A 12835-nucleotide genomic window follows, 5' to 3' on the forward strand; every position below is an offset into this window, starting at 1 on the left:
AGAAGGGTCCAGACCCGAAACGTCAGCTTTCCTGCGCCTCTGATGCTGCTTGGCCTGCTCTACACCTTGTTATCAACAATTTTGCAAGGGTTACTTTCAAATAGAACTTTTGCTGAGGTGAGCTGACTCACCTCATTGAACTCTGTGTACTCAAAAACACAGTGTGGCTTCTGTGCAGTTTGGGGAACAGTGGACATGAGCATGTCGAGTTGAAGAAAAGTCCTGCAAACAGAATAAGGACATCTGTAGGGTGTTTGGTGAACTGACTAATGCTTTTCATACAGTACTGTTATCAGCCAAGGCCTGTGAAATGTTCTGTATAAATCTGGCAGTCCTGAAAAGATGATCAATCTCATTTGCTTATTTCATGATGACCAGTGTATTGAAAAATGGTATGTCATGGATGTCTTACCTGTCGCCAATGGCAGAAAGCCAGGGTGCGTATGGTTTCAACTCTGTTTCTCATGGCTTCTCAACTATACTTAAAAATCTGCCACAGGAGTACACATTCAGAACAGATGACAACATTTTCAACTGAAAAGGTTGAAGGCTTCTATAAAGGTTACTTGAAGAGCAAGTGAGCCTCCCTGATTCATGGATCACTATGCTCTCAGAGCACCTACTCTGGAGGACTCTTGTTAATAAATTTCCCCTAGCCTCCGAGCACTTTGGCCTGACAATAGTCTGAAGGTGATCTTGTAACCATCCCTCCACTGGCCAAGATCCCACTCACTATCAACAATGCACTTCTGTTCAGTACAGAAATGTTACTATCTTGGATGTATCCTATGTTGGATGATAAAAATAAGCTGTGCATTTATGAGACAACTCAGACTTTGGAAGGAGCATGGAGTCTCAAAACAAAGTCTTAAGAAAGAATGTAATTGCATTAGAAACTGTTCAGGGACAGCTTACTGTATCCATTTCCAGGATGGGATGAGAAATGATGATCAGTAAGGGGTAGCACGGTGACTCAGTGCTAGCACTGCTGCCTCACAGCACCAGGGACCTGGGTTTGATTCTGGCCTTGGGTAATTGGCTGTGTGGAGTCTGCACCTTCTCTCCATATCTGCATGGGTTCCCTCCGGGTGCTCTGGTTTCCTCCCACAGCCCAAAGACGTGCAGGTTTGGTGGCTTGGCATTGGGGATTGGATTGGGGGCAGAGTCTGGGCGGGATTCTCTTCAGAGGGTAGGTGCAGCCTCAATAGGCTGAATGGCCTTTTTCCACACTATAGGGATTCTATGAAATGTTTTCTCTCTGTGGCTGTAGTGAGTAGAATTCATTTATTCATTGAATATATTCAAGGCTGAGTTACAAAAACATTTGATCAGCAGAGTAATGGAAAGCTGTGGGGTGTACAGCAGCAAAGTTGAGTTGCAGCCACAATCTGATCAGCCATGTCCTTATTGAATGGAGGGGTAACTATTTTTCTAATCAACCAGTTCAGTGATGTTATTACCCACTTCTGGAGCAGGTGGGACTTGAACCTGGGCCTCCTGGCCTAAGGTTAGGAACACTGCCACTGCACCATAAGAGTAAGCTTTAGGACGTGAATGGCCTCCTGTTCCTACTTCTTGTTTTGTTGTGGATGGAATGACAAAGCACAAGCAAAGCATGGATCTTGAAGGGAATCATTGTTGCACTAAATTTAATGTGGGCATTGTTTTAAGTAAGGGTTGAGACATGACTTTGAGAAAATTTGATCAGGAACAGTGTGAGTTGGTTTGCACAGAATGTTGTCAGCAGACAATTGATTAATTCATGATTTTATTGTCGCATGTATTTTGCAGTAAAGATACAATAACATACAAGGAAAAACTTCCATTTGCCGCCACGATTTGGCACCATTTTGAATAATTAAGAATCGGGGGGGAGAAAAAAGATATAGCTTAAAGAGATTCCGTCTGTCCTGAGCCAGCTCAACAACATCAATGCCTGTGCCGCATTCCCTCCTCCACCACTTCTACACCAAACCCACCCAAAGTTGAAGTCGCTGATCCTCAGGCGCCATCTTTCGCCGCTGGGCCAATACTCCTCTGTCACTGCCACCTGCCCCGGACCAACCAACTTCAAAGTTGCATCTCTTGCTGCTGGATCCACCTCATCAATGTCTCTGTGATGCCCTTCCACTTCCACTTTGCTGCCACCAGCATCAGACCCAACCAATGACAAAGTCACCGATCCTCAGGTGCCATCTTAACTCACATCATTAACTCGCTAACGTCACCTCCGCCAATGTAGCAGCTGCTGATTCTGACGCCAGGTCCTGTGCTTGCCCTGGAAAGGTAAGTAAGGGCTCACTCGAGGTCCACGCTGTGCTTACTCTCCTCTGCGCTGAGCCCACTCGAGGTCCAAGCTGGGCTGAGTTGTCGGAAGTGGAAAGATAAAGATAGGAGTTTCATGTGGTTGTGGAGAGAAATGTTCCCAGATCAAATTTGAAGAAATATATTTGCAATTGACAGTGAATTGTTCTCTTCATACATTTCATGACAATGCAGCTTATCTTTCTGATATACCTACTAACATTGTAGTCCTTCCTCCACAAGAACTTCATGGTGAGAATTCTTTGTAAAGAAAAACAGTGCATGATCCAACACAAGACCACTGCTTTTTAGATTCTCGTAGAGAGAACAACTCAAAACAACCCAGACCCCTGAATCATCCTTTGATAATTCCACCAATTTGTCTATGATTCCTTTAAAAGCAGAACAAATGTCATTCTTTAAGAGCTCACCCCCGATACGCTGGCAAAGCCTTATCTCAGAATTCACCTTGACACTTGACTTTGCGTTTGATAGATTGTGGGGACAACAGCCTGCTTTAAAATGAATTCATGTGGTACTTATTCCAGACAATGTGCTTTTCCTTGCATTGTCAGATGCTGCAGTCACAGTGAAGCTAACTGTTGAACTAGTAGAAAAAATTCTTCTTGGTGTTCATGGTGAGCTTTAGGGCAGGACGCCTATGAAATTGAAGATGCAGTCGATAACTCCTTGTGTTTCCAACAATCTTATTGCTTGAAAAAATCTACCTTTTCATGACGGCACTGTTTGCCTATGGGGTTGATGGTGAACTAGCCTGCTTTTTTTAACACAGTGTCTGATCATAAAATTGTAAGAAATCAGAGCAGGACTAGGCCATGTGGCCCACTGGACTTGTTGTACTGTTCAATATAATTATGACTGTTCTGATTGTAGGCTTAATTCCAATTTCCAAACTGTATCCCATAACCATGATCTTATAAATCAAAAAATTATCTAACGTAGCCTTGAATATCTCCAATGATCCATCCTCCACGGATCTCTGTGGATGAGAATTCCCTCAATTAATGATGGAAGAAAGAAATTCCTCTCCAATTGACCATATTAAGAAGGAGGAGGGTGTCTTGAAAAAAGTTAAGTTGGATAAGTTCCCAGGGCATTATGGGATCTATCCCAGAATACTGAGGGAGGCACGGGAGGAGATTGGTGGGGCATTGACAGAGATCTTTGTATCCTCTTTATCCACAGGCAAAGTCCCCAAAGACTGGAGAATAGCCAGTGTTATTCCTTTGTTAAGAAGGGCACAGGAATAATCCAGGAAATTATAGGCTAGTGGGCTTTATATAAATGGTAGGGAAATTATTGGAGAACATTCTTAGGGACTGGATTTACTTGTGTTTGGAACACAACTTCCATGTAGAAGGACAAGGACATCAGACATATGGGAACACCACCACCTCCAAGTTCCCTTCCAAGCCACTCACCATCCTGACTTGGAAATATATTGCCGTTCCTTCACTGTCACTGGATCAAAATCCTGGAATTCCCTCCCTAATAGCATTGCGGGTCAACCCACAGCAGGAGGACTGCAGTGGTTCAAGAAGGCAGCTCACCACCACCTTCTCAAGGGCAACTAGGGATGGGCAAGAAATGCTGGCCAGCCAGCGATGCCCACATCCCACAAATGAATAGAAAAAAAAAAATTGACTTATTGGTATTGGTAAGCATGGATTTGTATGGGAAGGAGATCTTGTCTCACAAATTTGATTGAGTTTTTTTGAGGAAGTGATGAAAATGAGGGTGGTGCAAGTATGGAACAAGTTGCCAAAGGAGATGGTGGAGGTGGGTACAATTAAAACATTTGAAAGACATCTGTATGGCTACATGAATAGGAAGGTTTTAGAGGGATATGGGCCAAATGGGACTAGACCAGTAGTTTAGAATATCTGATCAGCATGGACGAGTTGGACCGAAGGGTTTGTTTCCATGCTGTACATCTCTGACTTCATGACTGTATGAATTTATGATTGATGAGGGCAGTGCAGTGAATGCCATCTACATGGACCTTACAAAGTATTTGACAATATCCCCCATGGTAGATTTATCCAGAAGATTAAGTCACATAGGATCCATGGTGAATTGGTAAATTGGATACAAAATTAGTTTGGTCATAGAAGACAGAAGTTAGTTGCGGAGAAGTGTTTTTCTGACTGGAGGTCTGTGATGTGACAATACTATGGCTTTAAGATGTATTTTATCCTTTTTTTAAAAGAAAGATTTTAAAACAGAAGTGACGAGATGAATTGAAAACTCGTAAAGTAAACAGCTTGTAAGGCCTTGGGTTTTTTTTAAAAGTTAGAACAATAGAAGCAGCCTAAATAGGTATGGTCAAGCTCTCTCAGAACCAGAATTTCTAGTTTCTTAGGTTTGCAGTAGTAGCAGTTATTGCTGGGTCTGTTGCTGCAGTATATCTCTCCCTCTTACTCTCTGTCAGTGTTCTTGTGATGTTTTTCCTCCTGGACTGCTGAAGTTGCAAGTGAGACAATCTGTTTTCTGAATTTGTCTTTTGCCAAGGGCATATTTATGGGATGTTACTATATTGGAACATTTAGTAGCTAACTAATTAATTGTTCATTTAAGGGTTCTAATAGAGTTACAGTTAAGCCAATTCTTTTCTTTATTCTTTCTTTTATTGTTTTTTAACTCGGGTGTATGAATAAAGTGGGTTTTGCTTTAAATCTGGTAGAATGAGCAATAGAATTGTACCTGGAACACAGAACCTTAATATTTACCTTTAAAATAAGAAAAAGCTAGGGTCCAGGCTATCTCCTTAATATATTTTGAAGGGTCTAGTCTGGCCCATAACAATGATCAGTGGTGTTCCTCAAGGATCAGTGCTGGGACCTCTGTTGCTTGTAACATATATGAATTATTTCGATGCAAATGAGGTTGGACTGATTAGTAAGTTTGCAGATGATGCAAAAATTGGGGGAGTTGTGAATAGTGAGGAAGGTTGTCAAAGGATACAAAAGGACATAGATCAGTTGGAAAGTTGGGGGTGAAATGGTGGATGGAATTTAATCCAGAAAAGTGTGAAGTGATGCATTTTGGGAGGTCAAATGCAAGTGGAAAGTGTACAATAAATGGCAGAAACCTTAGGAGCAATGATAAACAGTGGTATTTTGGGGTGCAAGTTCATAGCTCCCTGAACGTGACAACACATATGTATAAGGTATAAAGAAGGCATATGACATGCTTGCCTTCATCAGTCAGGCTATTAAGTATAAAAATTGGCAAGTAATGTTGCAGCTACGTAAAACTTTAGTTAGGCCACGTTTGGAGTGTTGTGTCCAATTCTCATCTCAACACTATAGGAAGGCTGTAGAGAATGCAAAAGAGGTTTAGTAGAATGTTGCCTGGGTTGGTGTGCATTAACTATAAGGAGATGTTGGACAAACTTGGATTATTTTTGCTAGAGTGCCAAAGCCCAAGTGGTGATCTGACAGAAGTGTACAAAATTATGAGAGGCATGGATAGGGTGGCTTGTCAGAGTCTTTTTCCCAGGGTGGAAATATCAAATATGAGGGGGCATAGGACTTAAGGTGTGAGGGGAAAGGTTTAAAGGAGATATATGAGGCAAGTTTTTTGTTAGGTGTGTTAGGTGCCTGGAATGCACTGCCAGAGGAGGTGGTAGAAGCAGATATGATAGCAATGTTTAAGAGGCATTTAGACAGACACGTCAATAGGCAGAGAATAACCGGATACGGATTATGTGCAGGCAAATGCAATTAGTTTAGAATGGCATCATGGTTGGCATAGACATGGTGGGCCGAAGGCCCTATTCCTTTGCTGTATTGTTCTATGCTGTAGGTGTAGTGCTGTAGAACAGAGGGACCTAGGGGTTCAGGTACAAAATTCTTTGAATTTAGCATCACATACAGGGTAGCGTGATTAAAAAGGCATTTAGCATGCTCACCTTCATTGCTCAGACATTTGAGTATAGGAGTTAGGAAGTCATGTTGATGTTGTATAGGATATTGGTGAGACCTCTTCTGGAGTACCATGTCCAGATTTGGTCACCCTGTTATAGGAAGGATATTATTAAGCTAGATTTACTGGGATGTTGCTGGGTTGGAAGATTTCATTTATAAAGAAAGGCTGGATAGGTTGGGACTATTTTTACTGGAGCGTAAGAGGTTGAGAGGTGACCTTTATTGACGTTTATAAAATCATGAGGGGTATAGATAGGGTAAGTGGTTGGTGTCTTTTCCCTAGGATGGGGGATTTCTAGACTAGGGGGCATATTTTTAAGGTGAGAGGAGAGACATTTTAAAAAAGACATGAGGGGCACAGAGGGTGGGTCGCGTGTGGGATAATCTTCCTGAGGAAGTGATGAGTGCGGGTACAATTATGACATTTAAAAGACACTTAGATAAGTGAATAGGAAAGGTTTGGAGGGATACAGGCCAGGAGCAGGCAGATGGGGCTTGTTTAGTTTGGGATCATGTTTGGCATGAACTGGTTGGACTAAATGGGCTGTTTCCATACTGGATGACTCTGTTTCTATCTGAAGATGTAATAGACATGCACAACAGTGTGATTAATGTTACTCAAGTACACAGGATATACTGGAGTGGTGCCCTTATGAGGCAGAAATGGAAAAATTGTTCCTATTTATGATGGGAATAAAAACTAGGATTTATAAGTTCAATAAAGACATTTATGACTGAATGTGGCAGGACTGCAGAGATTTGATTCCTTGGTTTTGAAATCTCTTAGCTCTGTCTATCATTTGCTGCTTATGTTGTTTGGCATACCTATTTTGTAGCTTTTTCAGACTGACACACCATTTTTAGGTATGCCTGGTGCTTCATTGAACCTGAAATAACTATGCAGAGGCTGGTATCCTGTCACCAAGTCACCTTTTATTTACACATAACCAGTCCTTGATGTTAGTGCTGCTTTATCAGAGTCAGCTCTTAGTGTGTCCGTATCTCTGACACTCACTTTTTCACCTGTCAGCCAGGGCTCTCTGATTGGACCAGATTAATAGCCCCAATCAGAGAATTTATATAAGGTCCAGCTGGCTGACCTCATTACAATCACTACAGAGCCATTGTTGATCCTCTGACTTGATGGTAATGGTAGAGTGGGTACATTCTAGGCATGAGTTTGTAGATTGTACTGGAGTTCAATTTGTCTGCTGCTGATGGCCCACAGCCCTCATAAATGCCCAGATTTGAGTTGCTATATCTGTACAACATTTCCCATTTGGCCCGGTGAAATTGCCTTACAACCGAATGGAAGCTATTCTGAATGTAAAGACAGAGCTTGATCTCCAAAAGGTATGTGTTGTCGTTACTCTTACTGTTACTGTCATGGCTAGATCCATCTGCAGTAAGAAGCTTGGTGAGGATGAGGCCAAGTATGTTTTTCCCTTTTGTTCATTCCCTCGCCACCCGCTGTAGACCCAGTCTAACGGTAATTTCCTTTAGGTACTGCTGCTGAACCACTCTTGATGGGAAGAAAGATCTTGTAATAGTCTCTATCATGAAGGACAAAGTAGTTGACAAACCAATGGCACTGAAAACAGAAAAGTCGCAGGACCAGGATGTCTTAAAGGAAGTGGCTGCAGAGATTGTGGTGGCATTGTTTGAAATATTCCAGAACTCACTGAATTCCAGAATGGTTCCAGTGGATTGAAAAACCACTCATGTTCAAGAACGGACAGAGATAGGCAAGAAACTATAAACTAATTAGCTTAACATCCATCGTTGGGAAAATGCTAGAATTCATTATTAAGGAAGAATTAGTGGGACATTTAGAAAAGCTAACTTCAATCAAACAGAGTCAACTTAGTCTTGTGAAAGGGAAATCACGTTTGAAAAATCAATGGAGTGCCACATTGATCAATCCTAAGGCCTCAATTATTTGTAACCTATGTTAATGACTTGGAATATGAAGTAGAGTGTAATGTGTCCAAATTTTCTGGTGATATAGTAATGAATGGGAGAGCATTTTGTGATGAGGACATTAGGAATCTGCAAGAATAAGTAGGATGATGGAATGGGCAAAAACTTGACAGAATGGAGTTTAGTATAGAGAAAATGTAAGCTCATACATTTTGGTTGGAAGAATCAAAAGGCATACTATTATTTAAATGGAAAGAGACTCCAAAAAGTCCATCACTTGGGGATCTGGGGGTTCTTGTGAATGAGCAAGAAGTAATTAAGAAAGCAAAATAAATTTTGACCTTTACTGCTGCGGAGGGTTGGAGTTTCAAAATAGGGAAGTCTTGTTCCAACTGGACAGGAGTGTTGGTGAGGTCGTACATGGAGTACTATATACACACTTTTAGTCCTGTATTTAAGAAAGAATATGGTGACATTAGAGCCAGTTCAAAGAGATTCACTGGATGGATTCCTGGGATGAAGAGATTGATTTATAAAACTTAACTAAATAGGTTAGGTCTTTATTCATTAGAATTTAGAGGAAAGAGGGGTGATCTGATTGAAAGATATGAGATTCTGAGGATGATTAACAAGTAAATGTCAAGAAGATGTATTTAAAGAGGAGGTAGGTAGATTTTTAAAATATTGGAGAATTGAGGGCTATGATGTGTTGGCAGGAAAGAGGAGTTGAGGCCTGGGGCAGATGAGTCATTATCTTATAGAATGGTGAAGCAGACTAGATGAGTCAAACGGTCTACCCCTGCTCCTATTTCTTATTTTCTTATGACTGAATTTGACAAAGATTGCTGCATCTGTTGTGTTGAAATTCATTCCCAGTTGGGTACAAGTAACCAGACTCCCAACAATTTATTACATTCTATTTTAAACTGGTTGTAATATTTGGGAAAGCATAACAACAGTGTATAAATTTCATCGCAAATCAGTTCTTCTGGTGACTGTTAAACTGACTGGTCTTTAGAGGCACTGTGTGACATTGCCTGACAATTAATCAGAGTTCTTTCCATTGAAAGCAGCAAGAATTTTACAGACTGATTGATTATATTTGTTAGTGTTTTCACAGATCTTCCAATTGATTTAAAACGTAATGTTATGCTAGCATAATGTTACAGAATAATGGAGAATCACAGAATTGTTATGGTACAGCTCATCTCGTCTACACCGGCTCTCTGAATGTTTTGATTTAGTGGTAAACTCCTGCTTTTTCCCATAACCCTGCAGGTTGTTTCCATTTAAATAATTAGCCAATGCCCTTTTGAATGCCTCAATTGCATCTGCTTCCACTACACATATGATACGTGCCTTTATTAATTGAGGCATTGAATATAAGAACTGGGAGGTTATGATGAAACTGTGCAGGACATTGGTTAGGCCATAGCTGGAGTACTGTGTGCAGTTCCGATCTCCACCCTATAAAAAGGGTAAGAGTGCATTTGATGATGTATGACTCTAATAACCAATTTAGTAACACTCAGTTTGGGTTTCATAAAGGCCATTTGACTCCTGACCTCGTTAGAGCCTTGGTTCAAACTAAAGTGCTGAACTCTAGAGGGGAGGTGGGAGTGACTTCCCTTTATACCCGATCAATTACCACTCCATCAATCTAGTCTTGATCATCAGTAAAGTGACGGAAGGTGTCGAAGACATTTTTTTAATATGTAAGATATTACACCATGTCTTGTCTTGTTGAAAGCTTTACTGAGCTGTTTCTCCAAAGTCACTTTGTTTCATGTAAAAGTAGGTAATTCGCAGACACTTGAATCTGTGGGCTTCATTTTCAAGAGATCATATGCTAAACCCCTTTTTAATTGAGAAAGCATTCTAAATTAAAAGTCATTCCTTTTTTCCAGGTAATCATTTAATATAAATATGTATTCCTGACAATATGCATCTAATCTGTAACTACTCTACAATACTCCTCATGTTAAACCTGAAGGGTGGCTATTCTCTTCCATGCTGTACCACTTCAGACTTGCAGGTATCCCCACACAGCAACATCATTAGATTCAGTTCTACTGCTGGCTAAACCTCAGCAATAATCCTTCTCGTGATAGCCAGTACTATCCCCTTTTATAGGGGCCACAGCATACAAACATGCCTTCACTCCAGTTAGTTCTTGCTATCCATTTTTCTGCCCACTTCTTCTGCAAGTGAAACGGATTGTGTTGATGAGTGTAGCAATAAACTTTGTATGATGTGGTTGATAGTGCGTGCAAGCTATGAGGTATGGATGTGAGGCTTGACCCACAGCAAGGTAGAGTATATTAATATTAGGTATAAATTCTTTTTCAAGGATTGTTGGTAGGTGACTTTTGGGAGTATGGGCAATGAGCAGATTTTGAGGCTGGTTGTGCAGTTAGTTAGTAGAATGTGACTTTTGAAGATGCCTTCATTGATCTTAATAACTCAGGAGGTAATTTTACTTCTTGCAGCACTTCGTCCAAGTCCTTGGGGCTGTACTCCTGCTATTTATTTACATTGGTAATTGTTTATGCTGCCTTCTTACCATGTATCTGGAGGGCCTTCTGTCTCCCTGTAGGTAAAGCATATCCTTGTTCCTCTCTACCTCCTACTCCAGGATCTCCAGTGCTGTATTGGAGAACCTTGGTGCCCAATGCTGATTGTTGTGATTCTGAATTATATCAATGCCTACATGCATGTTCCCCTTGTAGGTACAGGCTGTAGGCTAACTTTAAATACTGCTGGCAAATAATGATATCGGGCCCCAGATGTTGAATGCCAATTAAATGCAGCAATCATTAGTTAAAATGAATTCAGTGGTGCCTGTGCTATTCTGAATAGCATGAAGGAATCACATATCACAACCCCTGTACCATCCAATTTAGTGCAAATATACCCCATCCCAATCTGGTTATTTACAAATTGCAGAATGGGACCCTTGCATTTCAAATTACTTATTGCAGTTCCTACATTACACTAATGACTACTGTTCAGAAAAATTGAGTTTAAAGCACTTTGCAACACCCTGAAGTTGTGAAATACATAAACAATTGCTTTTTGGCAAAACGATTGAAAATTTATTGGAGAGTTACTTTATTATTAATTATCATACACATGTGCAAAGTTGTGTTTATCCTCAAACACATGCTCAAAATGAGGAAGTACCTGAGAACCAGTGTTGCCAGTCAGGTTTACTGCATTGTATGCCTGTGCCCTGAAGTGGGCAGCAAACCCTATTTCCTTTTGAGTATTTTATCTTCCTCATCTCATGATGTTGGGAATTGCTTTTTATTAATTCTGTTTTAACAGTTTTCCTCAAATATCCCTTTGACTTCAACTATTTTATATTCCTTGGAAACCTAATTAATCCCATTTCCAAAGCTAATACTTGATGTGGAGGTGCTGATGTTGGACTGGGGTGAACAAGGTCAGAAATCACATGACACTAGGTTATAGTCCAACAGGTTTATTTGAAAACACAAGTTTTTGGAGCCTCACTCCTCCTCCAGGTGTTAGTGAGAGAGGTAGTATCAGGCACAGAATTTATAAGTAAAAGATCAAAAGGTCACATCCCCCTCCCTCGCTCACTCTCTCTCACACACACTCACTTTCTCCATCACCCACTCTTTCTCTCCCTCACACGCACGCACACAAACATATGTGAATCTATGGGGTAAATTTGTATTTGCAGATACATTCTATTTAGTTCATAAAGCACGCAGTTTATAGACGTCAGTCATTGTGGCGTTTTATAAATTCCTACTTTAGAAATAAAATCAGTCTGACTCCAAACCAAAACACAAACAGATTCTAAACAAGGCCTCACACGTAACATGCATTGTCTGACCTAAAATGTCACTTCTTCTTTACACTGATAAAACCTTTAGTTCTCTCAGGACAGTAGGAATTCGGGGATTTACATATACCTATCAATCAATTCAAACCTTCTAACTGATTAAAGATTAACAGCATCTTAGGTTTGTTTAATATATCCTCATCAGTGGTTTGACCTTTTAATCTTTTACTTCTAAATTCTGTGTCTGATTCCACCTCTCTCACTGACACCTGAAGAAGGAGTGAGGCTTTGAAAGATGTGTTTTCAACTAAACCTGTTGGACTATAACCTGGAGTCATGTGATTTCTGACCAAAGCTAATACTTGGGATTGGTGCATGGCCTCCAGATTGTTGATGTCAGTCATTTCATACAGCATACTGACTTGCACTTTTCCAGAGTTTTGTGGTTTCTGTTCTTTTACATCACAGTATTATTGATCCATTGGCATTTCCTGCAGAAATGTATATGTAACTCATATCTTCCTAAGTTATTAAAAATGAAATTTTGTCAGAATCTTTCAACTTTTAATTCAGAAATCTTAAATACCGTTCTTTATTTCTGCACCCTGTACCAGGCATAACGCCATTAAAGTTAGCTCAAGTCTTCAGCTGACAGTAAATCCTTGCATGGAACCATTTGGAAGATCAAAATGTTTTGTTACAATATAGAAATGTGCTTGGGAAGCCTGTCCCTTTACAATCTACTTGCCAGTTGAGGTTCTCGCTGAATATGACCACTGTAACTTCGAAATCATAATCTTCAGACACTCCAGTCTACTATGAACTACTTGGAGATGTTGTGCTAAGT

The sequence above is a fragment of the Rhincodon typus genome, chromosome 28 (genome assembly GCF_021869965.1).
Source record: "Rhincodon typus isolate 14 chromosome 28, sRhiTyp1.1, whole genome shotgun sequence".
In the NCBI taxonomy this organism is placed as follows: Eukaryota; Metazoa; Chordata; class Chondrichthyes; order Orectolobiformes; family Rhincodontidae; genus Rhincodon; species Rhincodon typus.